We start from the raw sequence: 15,379 nt of genomic DNA on the forward strand, positions 1-15,379 counted from the left end.
ATAATGAGGGGAAAAAGAGTATGAGGGCCAGAAAGCACGACAAACTAAAAAGATGTAGTAAATATACAGAAGAAAACTAGTAGGGAAAGAACAGTGGAGATAAATTCGGGAGCTTGGTATTTGGTGCTGAGGATGGCTTACAAACCTTTGCTGCTCAGGTTCCTGGAGTTGTCCTCCCTCTCATTGCCAAAGCAGCACAGGACCAAAATACGGGAAGATGGCCATGGAGCAGCCACTTCACTGCTTAATTGAAACCAAGTACAGGAGATATTCTGGGCAGCTAGGAATTTCAGAAAGGCAAGACTGAGCTCTTGCATCACCTTGGGCTTCACTGGTCATTCAGAGCAAGGACAGTGCCACATCCTGTTCAAGGCTGTAAGGACCATTGCAGCTTAGTTTTCCCACTCTGGATCTGACAAAAAGTTGTGGACCTCAGTAGAGAAATCTGCTTCACGGTGACAGAATGAAGCCCTCAGTGGCCACTGAATACAGCTGCTTACCCCTGCCACAGGACAAGGGGTTACATCTCAAGCACAGCCCTGCAGAGGCACAGTCAAGTTGCTTTTAAGCATCTCCACATGACAGTGGTGCATCTGTCTTATGGATGTCCCAGCTCACCCTGGCAGCAGTGACAGGCTCTGAGGGAGCAGTCTCTGGCCCCTTGGTGGGGCAGTTCCGATGCACACATCAAAAGCCATTCCCCCTACCTGGTGGGTTCACAGATGGTCTGAGACAAGCTTAAGTATGCCAGGCTGCGATAAAACTCCAAAGAAAGAGTATTTCCTAATAAAAAAGCACCTTGCTTTGAGCAGATGAGAGTGAAGGAGGAATTTCTGCTGACACTGACAGTGGAGCTGTCCAGAAACAGCAGCTCCTCCTGGGTGTGCAGGATCAGGGAGGAGTTAATTTCCTAACAGGAGGTTTACTTCTAAGTTTGTAGATGCCGCACAACACTGGCTTGGGTGAGATTGTGGCATAAACCCGTTGCAATGGTCACCAGAACACAATTTAACATTTGTGGCATTACGAAGGATTTAATGACCATTCACAGTTTGCTTTTCTGGATTTTAAAATGCATCTCATTTAGGAAAAGGATGCCAACAGACACTGAACTTGTAGTTCTGAGACAGTATTGCTACAGCAACATCAAGGATCTGAAAGCATTCTGATTGCAGCAAAAGTTTCATGTCTCTGAGATGATTTATTGTATTGCTGAAGCACAACTCAGGGTAAAATTTTATTTATATATCTTCACTACTGCTGGATTAGCACTAATCACTGGATTAGCAAAATGAAAATACTCTTATGGAAGAGTATTGCACAATTAGGTAATAATTTATTACTTAACAATGATACTTAAATTATGGTTACAATAGATATGATTTTTTCTTTTTTTTCTAGAACATACTCTTTAGACAACCATCATTGTAGTCTCACGACATTGGTGAGAATGTAGCAAAGGTGCTTTTATGGATTTCTGCTGGTTTGGGTCAGGAGAGTTCATTTTCTCCACAGTAGCTGGTACGGGGCTGTGCTTTGGATCCGTGCTGAGAGCAGCGCTGATAACGCGGGGCTGTTCTCGTTCCTGCCGAGCAGGGCTTGCGCAGCCCCAAGGGCTTTTCTGCCTCTCGCCCCCCACCAGCGAGTGGGGCTGGGGGGGCACACGGGGCTGGGAGGGGGCACAGCCGGGACAGCTGACCCCAGCTGACCGGAGGGACATTCCGTACCACATGGCATCATGCTCAGCATGTAAAGCTGGGGGAAGAAGGGGGAAGAGGGGGACATTCGGAGTGATGGTGTTTGTCTTCCCCAGTAACCAGTACATGCTCTGGAGCCCAGGTTCCTTGGAGAAGGCTGAACACCTGCCTGCCCATGGGAAACGGTGAGTGAATTCCTTGTTTTGCTTGCACTCTCAGCTTTTGCTTACCTATTAAACTGTCTTCATCTCGACCCATGAGTTGTCTCACTTTTTGGTTTCTCTCCCTCATCGCACCAGAGGGGAGTAAGCGGGCGGCTGTGTGGTGCTTAGTTGCTGGCCAGGGTTAAACCATGACAGGATTAAATGTAGCTGCTGCCTTTCAGCTGGAAGGAGATAAGTCCTTTTGTGAAACTCAACAGCCTCCATATGAAACATGGGCATTGCTACACATGGGTATATGGAAAGACAAGTCTCTCTTGGTCTTATTTTGTGAAACTTGGATGTCTGAATTAGGGACAGAAAGTAACAGAAGAGAATCTTGACCCAACAAGCTTGGTGAAAGCTCAAAAAGAAAGAAATTCTTTGGCCAAGTGTCCTGCAAAAACGAGAAGGATCTGTGAGCAGAATGCTGACCACTTGCTGTTCAATTCCTCCTGTGTTGAGGAGAAAAAACTTCTGGTGATCACTCTGAATAAAGAGGCTAGCCTCAAAACCATATTATTTAGTGAGCAATTTCTCTCCCTAACAGAACCTACCTACAGGACTATGAGTTGTGACCATGCAGGTCAAAAAGGTAATACTCTTATTTTTTTCTTAAACCTTCTGCGAGTATCATTAACATACATGAACTTCCCATGTATGTATTCAGCAGACTTATTTATAACACTGTCTTTAAAAGACCCCTTCACCTATAAACTCAATGTCAGATTCCCTCAAACCAATTAATCTACATTATAAAATTAACCGGTTGCTGATAGAACTAGCAGTCACTTTTTTTCCATCAAAAAGAACTGTCAGACCCTGTTTTCTGTAGCACTAACAGAGGCAAGGCAGGAACCTGTCCTTTTTCAAAATGAGGTGACACGCATCTGTGTCCTAGCAGTAACCGTGTTGTCTAGAAATTCTTTCAAGCCATTGAAATTCTTTCAATAAACTCTTTTAGCCATATTTTATTTCCAGCTTCACTCCCTTCCCCTGTAACAAAACACCAAATGTCAGAGTTGCTTTAAAAAAAATCAAATACAAAGTTACATATTACCATTACCATGAGAACTACAGTTGTGTGCTGTAAGATGTGGCAAGCTCGAACCGAAACAAAAGGACTCTCTCTCCATGGCATATTCATTATTCTCCCCTACCGAGTAATTGTATCACCTGCCCTCTACGGATTCTTTATGCTTCAACAGAGATGCAATTTCTGGCCAGAGCAGCTTCAATATAGAGTCTTAGCTTCCATGGATGTGTAATCATTTACACCTGTGCAAAGTAGATGTAAACTCACTTTGCACTCACTTTACATAGGTGCAAATGACTGCACAAGGTGAGAAGCAGTGGAGAATCAAGCCCATAATGACTGCAAAGTGCTTAAGCAGGGTATGATGGAGAACAACAGAGGCACATGGGATACAGTGATCAGGAGGCCAGCAAATGTCAGCAGCAGTTTGGGAGTCTATTTTCCCTCCTTGTGCGAGAAGCATCTATTATTAGCAATGGAAGTCATGCATGTGTGCCCAGAGGGTAATAAATCAGCCGCTGTGTGAATGCTGCAAGCCCACCTGCTCCAGGTTGTCTGGCACTGCTATAAAGGGTCAGGCTGCAGCAGGGAGCTCGCACTGCCACCCGGGCTGGAAGATGCCGAGTGGCTGTGTGCTTATGAGACCAGTCTATGTGGAGAATCAGGCTAAACCTAGGGGCTCTGGCTTGGTTGAGGGCATGTTTCTTGTAGTAAGTCAAACAAGTTATCCAAAACCCTAGCTTGATCGCTGCTGAAATAGTACAGGTGCTCCTAGCCCTTTTTGTTATATTGCCTCCTAAAACTGCCCGAGAGCCGGGGAGCACAAAAGCCCTCCAAGGAAACTTTACTTTTTATGAGCTGTTGGATAGGACAGAGTAGATAGATCTAAAATTAATCTGCTGTCCTTTGTCAGAGCTCTCCAGCCATAAGGTCAAAGGCAATAATTACCATGATGGGCTATTTGGGGGAGGTTGGAGGAGAAGGGAGAGAAATTTTTTCATGCTGACTTTTTTAGCCTGAAGATTAGGGTTTATATGACATCTTTGCTTGGTAGTCTGAAAAAGACCTTCTGAAATATGTTCCTCTTAGTCTTACACCTGCCAGCTTTCTTCACTCTTCTCTCCCTAACCTACTAATAGCGATGGTAAATGCATCCAGAGAAATACAGTTGCTATAAAGTACTGAAGTTTCTGTGTAGCGTGACATAAAATTACTGAATCTGAAATAAAGTATGTGTGTCCTTTTTCCAAGGGACTTCTAAAATGTGCCTCTGGATATATGTGAAAATATAAAAGACTGCTTACAAAAAATTAAAGCGGAAAGCGTACGCTCATGAAGGAAAACTGCTTCATTTGTTACAGCTATCTTTTCAAGGCAAAGCAGTCATACCCTGTGCATGGCAGGCTGGAAATCTACGTGTCCCCACTGATTTTGCTGTGTTTGCAGTACCTGGTGTGGGGGAGGGCTGGCCATCAGTGCAGAATTGTTTTCTCATGGCTACAGAGTTCTGCGGAGTTGGCACTGAAGTCAAGCCCAACATTCATTCACATCCCATGACAGTCAGGCTAAATCTGATTCACAAGCAAGATGATGACAGCTAGGACAAGGGATCATTTTTAGTTGTAAAACAAGCAATTTTGAGCACATGATTGTGGCAAATAATCCAAACAGTTTCTTATTTAATGAAAGCACTTACCAATGACAGCATCAAAGACATGGTGTCAAGGGAGGGTGGGTGAAGCCTGGTACTGACCTGTTGTGGGCCCCTATGGGCTGGGAAAATCAGACTTTAGAAAGGCAGGACTGTCTCAGTACTTACATTAACAATAGAGTGAAAGAAGCCTTTCTTTTCAGTAACAGGCTTTGAGCAAAGGACTTTTACCCTCTGTTCCTGTTTTCCTAGTACGTTATGAAAGGTGTATTTACTCCACATCAGGTACCCCCAGTGGTTTCCTCTGTAATGGGCTTTTAGGTGACTTTTCAGCATGAGCTACAATTAACAGAAAGTACATGTTCTCTGTAGGTAGCGCATGAGCACAAGGGCTGTCCTGGGACCTCCTTCCCTCGAGAGCAGTGCTCTGGTACTGTGCTCCTTGAGCTTGGCAGCAGGATCCCACCGTGCCACCTCTCCCACAGGCATTGCGCATGCTGCAGCCAAAGTCATAGATACGCTGTACCGGTGGGAGGACAGAGGGGAGCAGACTCAGCTTCCCCATGACCGTTCCGCTGCGCTGCAGGATGTGGCTGGTACCTGTGGTATGGTACAAAGCCACCACTTAAGGGTAAAGCAGCTGCTCAGAAGGGAGCTGCAAAAAGCTGAAGTTCCTTCAGCCACTCTTCCTGCCTCATCTTCTTCTTTGCCTGCCGTCCTGGATGTAGCATACCTCACAGCTGCCGCAAGCGTGTGTTTCTTTGTAGCACAGGAACAACTTTGGTTGAATCTTTGGTACCTGGTTGCGTTGAAATCCCTGGAGGCAGCTGGTATAGGTTGTGGGCTACTTCGCCATACTTGGCACTCATGGTAGGATCCCTTCTTCATCTTCTTAGAGGCAGGTGGCCTCTGGTACCTGCTGTAGTGCCCTACTAGTCATAGTCATGGTCAATGGTGTGCACACTCTTCAGCTTCTCTGAAGGATAGGGAAATACTGTGACTAGATCCTTGTAGATTTATTCATTTATCTCACAGGTCTACCCAAATGTCATTAACTATAAAGGCAGGCTTACAGCAGTCTGGTATCATCAGCATCTTCTACTGCTGCTACCATGAAACCATTTTCTTCCTCTTCTATCCAGCTGCCATAAAATCCATTTAATATTTGCTGAAGGTGTATTTAAGGTACTAAAATACACTTCCATTTAAGTGTTTGGGTATTTTTCCTTTGGAACAGTTATCTAGAGCTGTGGTGGATTCTTTATTACCTTATGTTTTTCAAATCTAAAGCCAAAAAAGGTTTAAATAGCTAAGTCTAGAAAAGTTTATCTTGAAAACAGTCCCTTATTAAGAGATGACCCTTATAGTGTCTAAGTCCCCTCTTCAGCCCCCACTTATTTTTTTGATACCCCAGGGAACTTATGTTTGGAACCATCTTAGGCCAGCAGTCCTACCCAAAACTACTTAGGACACAGGGCTTGAGGCTTTTCTCTTCCTAAGTTCCCAGAGGATTCAGTTTGCTCTCAGAGCATATCCACAACCTAGATTGTGCTTTAGTAGAAAACCATAGAAAGTCCTTTCCTTAAAATGTGTCCAGTGATATGACCCCTGATGCTGCTACCTAACCCAGTGGTTTGAGCATTTTGCTGGGGACTAGAGGACCTCACTTCAATGCCGTCACTGGCTGGAGGGGTTTAGACACAGTCTCCTGTGAGCATTCAGGGCTATCTAGCAGTGCTGTGTCACTCTGCTGGGAGGATTGCTCTTTTGCTGAAATGGAGCAACTCTTGTGAGAGGAAGGTAGGGATGGGGGTCTGGGAAGGAAATATGGAGAAAGGGAGGAGAGAATGGGGGCACAAGACAGGGAGCAACTCTGGGAGAAGAAAGGTCACGTCTTGTCCCTGGCAGTTCCTTGCGAGGGAAGGGTGGGAAGCCCATGTGTCCTCCTTCCAGGAAAGTGTCCCAATCAGTGCCAGCAGCCTGCTCCTTCCCTGCAGGACAACAAATGTCACAGGATATGCCAGCTACAGAGCCCTGTGAGGTTTCTCATGCCTGGGCATATCTGACAGCCTCTTCTGAGCATCCCACACCACCAGGAATCTGCTCACTGCAACTGCCTTCTGCAGTGTAATGTCGTTATTTACTTTATCATTCATGCACTTGTGTACATTCCTCACATTTTAACTATGGAAGCAGAACAAATTTAGCATGATAACCTTCCTTCCCTCCCTCCTGTCATCCAACTTGCTTTTACAGGTTTTTTTCCCCACTCTTGAAGGCTGCTATAGAGTGTTAACAGATCAGTCTTCAAGTGTTTTCATTTACATCTTTTTCCCCAATTATAGACTTAGCAATCTGTAGGGGAAGCATCCAGCATGCTCTTAAAGCACAGTGCAGTGGAGAGTATTGCTTCTGTGACCAACTACTATGTAGGAACAGATCTGCTTAGTCTGGAGTCATCAACATTGATTGCGATGAGCACACACAGGCTACCATGTACCTGTGCTGTCTATGCCTGCAAGAATCAGGGAGTGCCTGTCCAAGATTTTGTATTGCTCTGTCGTGCCTCCTGCCCTCCTTCACTCTGCTCTGGAGAGCCACTGGGCATGAACAAACAGTCTTTTCTTTCTTGATGGGTTCCTTGTGTCTATGTGCCAATGCTATGTTTTCAGATTACAACTTCTGAAATGCCCTTGTAAGCCTGAAGCTGAGCAAATCAAATGGACACCATTAAACTCTAATGTGTCTATAAGTCAAAAGGCCACCTCTTTTTCACAGATCTCTTCTCTGTCTTAAAATATGTTTTTTTTTACAAACAAGTGCATACAAGCATGTATGGGTGCAAAGGCAAGTACACAGCCATTACAAAGGCTGTACAGATCAGCACATCTGGTCCTCAGCTTGGCTGCCCCACCATCTGGTTGCACTTGCACTGCCTGGTTCTGGTCCTGCCTGTGGCTCAGGCAGGTCTGAAAATGTTGGCCTTTACGGTTTTTTACTGAAACCACTGTTGAAGTCCAGCAATCACTGACATCCAGTGGCGGCCGAGGATAATTACAAATGTTTATTTTCTGAGTCTTGTTTGTTACCTGGGGAAACCCAAGTTAAGATGAAGGTTTGTTTTTGAGCTCTACAAAAGGAGGGCAAGTCAACTGAAACACAGCATTGCATTCGTCAGAGAGGAGAGGACAGCTGCCTGAAAACCGCTATTGGAAAGCATCTCTGTGTTCCCTGTGTGAAGGGGCTCTGAGTCTGACTGTGCTGCTGTATAGTTCGGGAGTAGCCCCAGATGGCAAACCGAGTTCTGCCTTTTGGAAACTGCTGTGAGACTAGACCTGAAGTTTCCTGCCCCAAGCAGTTTGGAGTGGGATAAAATTAAGACTTCAACAACAGTGACCCCACTATGTTGGTCTAATAAAAGCACTGTGCTGCAGGGTGAGCCCTTCATGCGCCCCCAGTAAGGCTCAAATGTCAATTAAATCCTCTGGTAAGTGATCCTGCCTGAAGAAAACAACATCAAAGTTCCAGTTTTGTCTTAATTCCATTCACCACAGGTAATTAACAATTTCATTATGTTTGGAGGGGGATGGGAGGGCATTGTGTACCTTTTTTATCACTGTGCAAACACTACTTGTTCCTAAATGCTTGTATAGTCTTATCTTTCTTCTGCATGAAACTGTATGGGCTATGGTACAACTGCTGAGAGAGTTACCTAGGTGTCTGGGGTTTTTATTTTTTTCTATGCAGTCACTCTCTAAAGTGTCTGACTGCATTTAGGGACTGCTAAGGAATAATAGTAAGGAAAAAAGGTCAAATCCCCATAGAAAGCGTAGAGGTAAAGTCTCTAGATAGCACAGCCTGTCCTAATTACTACAGGAAATGTCACTTTATCAGTGAAAGCATAATTATGAAACTGAAACTCTTTCCAGGATACTTTGATAATTTTTTTCCCCTTTTGAGGGGAGCAAGGGGATAAAACCAAAAGAAAAAGTTATCTAACTTTCATTTTTGTTTCTGAAATTCTTTCAAGAGTATTGGAGCAGGAGGTGAATTTTGACAAGCCTAAAATACTTGAAGTGCAGCAAACCTTAATGGTTGCTGACACCACCATAATTTAAACTTTGGACCTTTGTAATCAGTTTGCACAGAATGCCGTGTAAGCAATCTGAGTTCGTTCCAGCACTTTCTGAATGCAAGACTTCATCTGTCTCTTCCCCTTCAGCCTCCAGTCCTTTCGGTACTGTCTCTATTCCTCCTGATACCCCTTGCAGAGAGAATATTCCTCCAACTTTTTTGGCAGTCACCATGGGTCCCTTCACATTGACAGGTACTTCGGTAGTAGCTCTTGAAGCTTTGGCCATAAACAACACCCCATGTTCACCTAAAGCGTTAGCTATAGAAGAGATGTTCTCTGCTGCAAGGGGTTCAGAGTGAAGGATGTACTCAACAGAGAGGGGACCCATAGCTCATGTTAAGGTCTGGCTGGGGATTGAAGCTCCTTTGGTTCAGCTGTCCTGGTCTGTGTGCGATGCTGCCCTTAGCAGCAGAGAAAGCTGGAAAAGGAAAGGCAGCAGCACATCCTGAAGTGGCAGATTTAAATGTAATGAAAAGGAGGAATTTCACTTCCTTGCCTTGAGTTTCATAGGTGTTGTTTTGTGCCTTCTGACCATGTGGGTAGGGATAGCTTTCTGTTTTGCACTGTATGGAGGGCCAAACCGAAGAGCCATGGCTGAAAAAGTTGGAGAAAGTGACAGCCCCTCCCTTGCAATGCATGAGACCACCCTCCGTGGATCATCTTGGTTGAGAGCGCTGGGATGTGAGCAAGGGCTCTCATCTTCCCCTGCTCTGCCTCACTGACAGTGAGAGCCATTTCGTCCTCATGGAGAGTGTTAGGAGAAAATGACAAAGAACCAGGACATGCTCAAGAAGCTGAAGGAGCTGAACTTACTCTAGGGCTGATACAAGTCTCCACGCAGCGTCACTAATGAAGGATTGCTCTGCCCACAACTGGGGAGAAAGCCAGAACCTCTTTTCTGATACTGAAATAAAGCAGTCCCCTTTCAGACCAGTCAGGAAAGTAATTGTTCATTCCTCAGGTCGAGCAGCACATATGCAATCTCTTTGTTAAGTAGCTTTCTGAATTTTTGCTCCTTGGCTCTCGCAGTCACAGCCTGTGTGATTGCCAGCCCTGAACGCTGGCCAGGAATCCCCACTCCCAGCGCAGAAGGGGCTCACACAGCACACGGCACTTACAGCACAGACAAAGCTATAAATGGGCCACCGGTTACAGCCACTGGAGAAGATGGAGGGGGTGAAGTTCACGCTTCCCAAATACAGCTTCTAAAATTCAGCACAGGTCCTCTGGTTACAAAGCACATAGAAACTTTTATTATAAGAGAGAACCAGCATGTGGAAGAAGAAGGGGAGCCTTGGTGGCTACTGCTGGCAAAGGTAGAGGCAAGATGGTTGAGGCAGGGAACACTTTCTTACAAAATAACTATCAGCCACAATGTCAGCATGCTTTAGGTGAACATGCCCAGGCAGAAAGCCCAGCAGTGAGAAAAAACAGGGTAACTAGTTCAGATAGAAGGGTATTAAATTTGTGGCAAGATACAACCAAAGTCAGACCTCTTTGCAGTATTGAAATAACCTTGTTACGGCCTTGAACACCAGCCTTCAGAGCGGGTGGACTGGAGCGTGCTGTGAGGGAGACTGGGTAACAGATGGCTTAGGATACCTGTCCCTCTTCTACATGGTCAGATCTGCAAGGTGGTAGTCTGTTTCTAGGATCTGGAAGTGTGGTTTAGGTAATCAAAATCTGGTTCCTACCTAACCTACAGCCTGCAAAGTCACCATCTATCTGTGTAGTTTTGATATAAACCACCACCATGCCAGCAAAATAGCATTTTATACTGGTTTGTACAGGCATAAGGGCTTCATGGACTTAGGCTGAGAAGAAATGAAGGGTAAGAAGTCCTTCTCCCATATCATTATCGGTGTGTTGAGAGTCCTGGACTGGAGGCAGGCAAATGGCATTGCTCAATTCATTTCCATTAGAAAATGAATGTGCTTCCACATTCCTGGACAGCAAATGACAAGAGGCGTTGGCTCGTAAGGAGCTAGTCTGCAATTTTATCATGACTGGCTGAAGGACTTGGAAATAAGAAGTGCTTTTCTGCATGGGTCCTACTGAAACATGAGCCTGGAAGCTTGTCCAGCCAGCAGCCGAGATTCACACCTTTCTTTCTGTACCTGTATTTCTTGGTCCCTCCAAGGGTGGGTAGCTTTAAGGTTGGAGAAGGCCTTGGATGAGCTGAGGGGATCTGGCTGAAAGCAAATCATGGTATCAGGGTTAGGAAACAGGTAACCTTTGTTGCTGATGCTGTACTCTGATCACACGCGTGACCTCACTGTTGTGTGCTGAGCATCCCAGGCCAGTGGCTAAGGTACCAGGCTGCCAGGCATCACATTCAGGATGGGCAGAAGGGGCTAGAGACAATTTTTCTGCATGTTCTTCTTCCTAACTTAATGTATGACTGGTTCCTAATTTCTGCGACGGCAAGAACACCTGCTCAGGTTTACAGCATCTATAACTTTGGGGACATCTAAAAATTACTTCCTCAGAATGAAAAGATGGTTATTTCACATTTTATGTAGAATCAGAAAAAGTGAGCCTGCAAGATCCTTGATCCAGAACACCAGTTTTGAGGCTGTTTACCTACTCCGGGGAAGAAATGTGTTTAAGTCCTGTTTTTTTCTCAAATGAAGGGTTCTAAAGTCTTTGCCTCCTTTACTGAGCAAGAGAAGACCTGCTTACTGGCTAGTGACTGTTGTGAACAGATTGATGGAGAGACACTCAGCTTGCAGCTTAGCTTCTGGATTTTAATCTTTCATAGAATCATAGAATTGTTTTGGATAGAAAAAAGCATTAAGATCTTTGAGTCCAACTGTTATCCTAGCACCACCCTTTCTCCTTCAGGACTCCCATGGACACTGTAGCAACTGAATAATTTTGTCCTTGGATAATTTTCCTATAACTGAGAGCCTGCATTTCAGCTCACCCATGCCCTGCCCGCTCCTGCCTACTGCTGCAGTGGCCTGTGGGCAGAACCAGCCACCATCCCAGGCAGGGCCTGCTACGCCTGCCCCATGGAGCCCCCGCACAAGGATACTCCACGAAGCAGAAGGTACAGGCGGTTTTCTTCACTTTGTCCAGCCCCATGATGACCTTCTTGATGTCAACACTCTCGCCAAAGAGCTAGTGGATCTGCTCCTCTGCTGTGTAGAAGGAGAGGTTCCCTATGCACAGTGTGCAGCTCTTCCTCCGCAGCTGCTCCCAGTCGTAGTGCGTCCCCTGGCAGCGTTGGTTATTCCTTAACACAAAGCAGAACAGCTCTAGTGACAGATGATGAACATGAGAGTGAGCAAACCCCAGCACTTCTGGCAGCCAGGCCCTTGTTTGGGATTTGCCACACAGAGGAGCAACTTGAACTTTCCTCCTCCATCTGTTAAACAAGTATTATGCCCTGCTGGGCTCTTCTGGAATACAGCTGCCTCTCTCTGACCAGAAATTTTGTCATGGCTCTGAGAAGACACCCCATGCAGTCAGTATTTTTCTCTTGCTCTGTCCTGGCACTGCTGGTCTGGATGAGCAGTTTTTGCACATCAGGACTCAGTAGCAGAGAACATTCCATTCTGCTGTCCTGATCAGGACCACAAAACCGGATTGATAATTAAAAAAAATTGCTTTGGCTCAGACCCAAAGTTTCAATAGTTTTTGAATTTTCAGCAAACCAGGAACCCTGCCCCTGACTGAATGAGTCATCGTATTTCACTACATGTTTTTTAAAAATGCACGATTGATTTGCCCACAGACCCATGCACCCTTCGCAGTGTAGTGGATGGTATCTCTCCTGCACCAGACTCCAGAGAAGCAGCCAGGTGGCTTCTGTGTGGAGGGGAAGTGGGACTTTACATCCCTACACCTAACTCAGAACAGGGTTTCCAACAAAAGCAGGTCCGTGCGCAGTGCACCCTAGCCACGTGCCGTGGGATCAGTGGGGGCAGAGCACTTCCAGTGTCATGCCCTTGTATTTGACATATATCATCACATATCTGTTGGAAAAGGAAGAATAAGTTGGGTTTGCCATTCCCAGGCTCTTGGGTGGTTGTTTGGTTAGACAAACCAGCACACCAGCTAGCACAACTTTAATGTCCTCAGTTCCCTCTGGATGAAATTTACCTTGGAAAAGTAGGAAAATGATCTCATCACTTCCAAAATTTTCACTTCATATTGCTAATTCTTTGGGACTGGCAAACTGCTGTGTTGCTGTTTCTCTCTTTTTTTTTTTTTCCCCCTTCTTTTTAGCAAATAAATGGGGGCTGTACTGTAGGGGGAATCCATCAGCCTACTATTTATGACTACACACAAGGCTGGGGTAAGATAGACTTGGAGGACAAGCAGTGAGAAAGACCATCTCCACAGACACACATTAATGGAGAATGTGCGTATATGTGACTGAAGGCAGGCTTTCTGGGGTTTTTATCTTCTTTCTGACCCTACTCAGTGCCTTATATTAAGCTGTGCTTGGGAGGAGGGAAAGAAAGCAAAAGGATCCTCCATCTAAGGTTTGGGGTTGGGAGGCAGCTTGGGAGTTCTGCAGACTAGAGCTCTGTGGGGTGACTGGAGCAGCATTCGAGAGGTCTTGCGTGCTCAACTTCTTCAGCATACTAACCTGTGTCCACTGGCTAGTCTTTATGAAGCATTTAATTCTGTAGTTTTAAAGCTGTTGAAAAAGCAAAGGGAAGATTTATAACAACATTTACTAACTCTAGGCCAACTGGTTTGGCACAGGAAAGAACTATGTTTTTCAGAACAGCTTTTCAACATTCCACTGTTAGCTAAAATGTATGAAAATTACAGTTTTGAAATGACCAGATGTTTTTACCGAGAAGAAATAGATGACCTGAAAGGGGAAGATGAGGCCTGAACTTGGGCTTCTATGCTACAACTGTCAACTTTTCAGCTAATGGATGACCTACTACGATCTAAAACTACTAAATTTGTGTGATTAATGCTGCTAAATTGCAGACACAGTGTATTTATAATTTTCTCCGTCAGCTTGATACCATTTGTGCAGCATCACTATAAAAGGTGAAGGAGAGAAAAGGTGATTAATCTGGTGTCCTTGTGCAGAGCAGTATGGCATAGCTCTCCTCAAAGCAGAAGTGAAATAAACTAATGGTTTAATCTGTTTCATTTCCAGCTCTATTTTTTTTTAATCAAGAGCAGCAGATCCTTTCCCTGTTGTCTGCTTTTCTAGACAGAAACTGAGGCTAGAAACTTTCCTGCTCTCAGTTTCAAATTGCTCACTACAACGTGACCATCCAGTACTTTATTCATGTGACTTATCAAGAGCATGGGGATCTTATTTTGGCCACCCACAACAGTCTAATTGGACTGGCCTGTGTTAAAAATCTGTGCTGGATCGATAGGATGTTTCAAATGCTTTTCTTATTGCTGTTGAGCAGTTACCAGTCAAATGAGATTAAGAACAAAGAGAAGGACTCTGGAGAGAGATGTGATCGTGTTGGGTTGCAATCCACCTCCTCTACTTTATAGCCATTGCTTAAGGTGCCCAAAAAATCCCTGTAACAGAAAAGCTCTTCTCTTTTCTTCTCCTCCGTAGCAGACATCTGTTAAGGGGGGAATTAAATGAAGCTGAAGATAATGGAGGAATTATTGAATCTATAATTACTGCTGTGCAGTCATTCTCCAGTAAAAAGGAGCCAGTTCCCTTGCAAGGCCCAGCTGGCTGCCTCCACGTCCAGTTACCAGGGGTCCTAGCGTTGCCACCATTGCACTATAGGTGAGAGCAGGAGCACCCAGCAGCTCCCTTACCACCCCCTCAAGAGGTCCTGACCCCACAAGGTGCAGCTCACCCCATTCCAGGTGACAGCAGGAGAAGCCAGGGGCAGTCAGCATTGTGGGGATCAAGCCCAGAAAAGCTGCTGCTTCTACTGCTGAAAAAGTATCATCAGCCGGCTCTGCTCCTCTTCCAAGAGACCTGACAAAAAAGTTATTTAAAAATCTGTTTAAAATTACGTATTCTCTGCTTTAGGGTTTGCTAAGCTCATTATAGAAGTGGAATGAAATTCCACAGCACGTTTAACATTTTTATTGTTCTTATTTTCTGAGCTTTTCCAAGCTAATAGAGAATGACTGATCCCACTGGTGATCCAAGAGGGATGAGGTGTAGGAATCGCAGCAGGCTGAGCACCATAGCAATACTGTGACTACCAGTTTGGCTACTTCATTGTGCAGGTTGATCCAAGGAGGGATTAAGAGGATTTTGTTTTCCATTTTTTAAGTTGAATGGGCTGAGACGAAAGCCTTTTACTGCGTTTCTGAACAAGTCAGGGTATTTAGAAAAACAGTAAAAATGGACTGCACCAGAGCTGGACTTTGAGCGATATAAAATCATTTGCCATAGGAGATTGACTGTATGCAACCACCCAGCTTCCCCACTTTGATCCTTTAGTGGTCACTGATGACCTCCCACCTTCCTCTGTTCCTTACAGCCTTCTGCAGGGAGCCACCCAGCCGCTGTCTGGCAAGTAATGGGAAAAATACAGCCCTGGAACATCTGATTGCCAGCATGTATTAAAGTCTGAGGGGTGTGTGGTTGCTCAAATCAAATACAAATCAAACATAAGCCACAGCTTAAATTTAAGTTGACCTTCACCTTCTGACAGGTTTGAAAATGATTGATTGTTTTTCATTTACTCCCCACCC

General features: G+C 45.0%; 1 protein-coding gene across 1 annotated transcript in view; it reads left to right on the forward strand.

Moving 5' to 3' along the window:
* The window catches only part of MKX (mohawk homeobox), a 113,317-nt gene that overhangs the window by 68,160 nt on the left and 29,778 nt on the right, over nucleotides 1–15,379 (forward strand). Inside the window, exon 6 of the mRNA XM_080386033.1 lies at nucleotides 1–15,379. This exon is cut by the window's left edge and continues 22,213 nt beyond it; it is cut by the window's right edge and continues 25,622 nt beyond it. The gene's annotated coding sequence lies outside the window, so the exon portion shown is untranslated.

The sequence above is a fragment of the Falco punctatus genome (assembly GCF_963210335.1).
Source record: "Falco punctatus genome assembly, chromosome: 4".
Lineage (NCBI taxonomy): Eukaryota > Metazoa > Chordata > Aves > Falconiformes > Falconidae > Falco > Falco punctatus.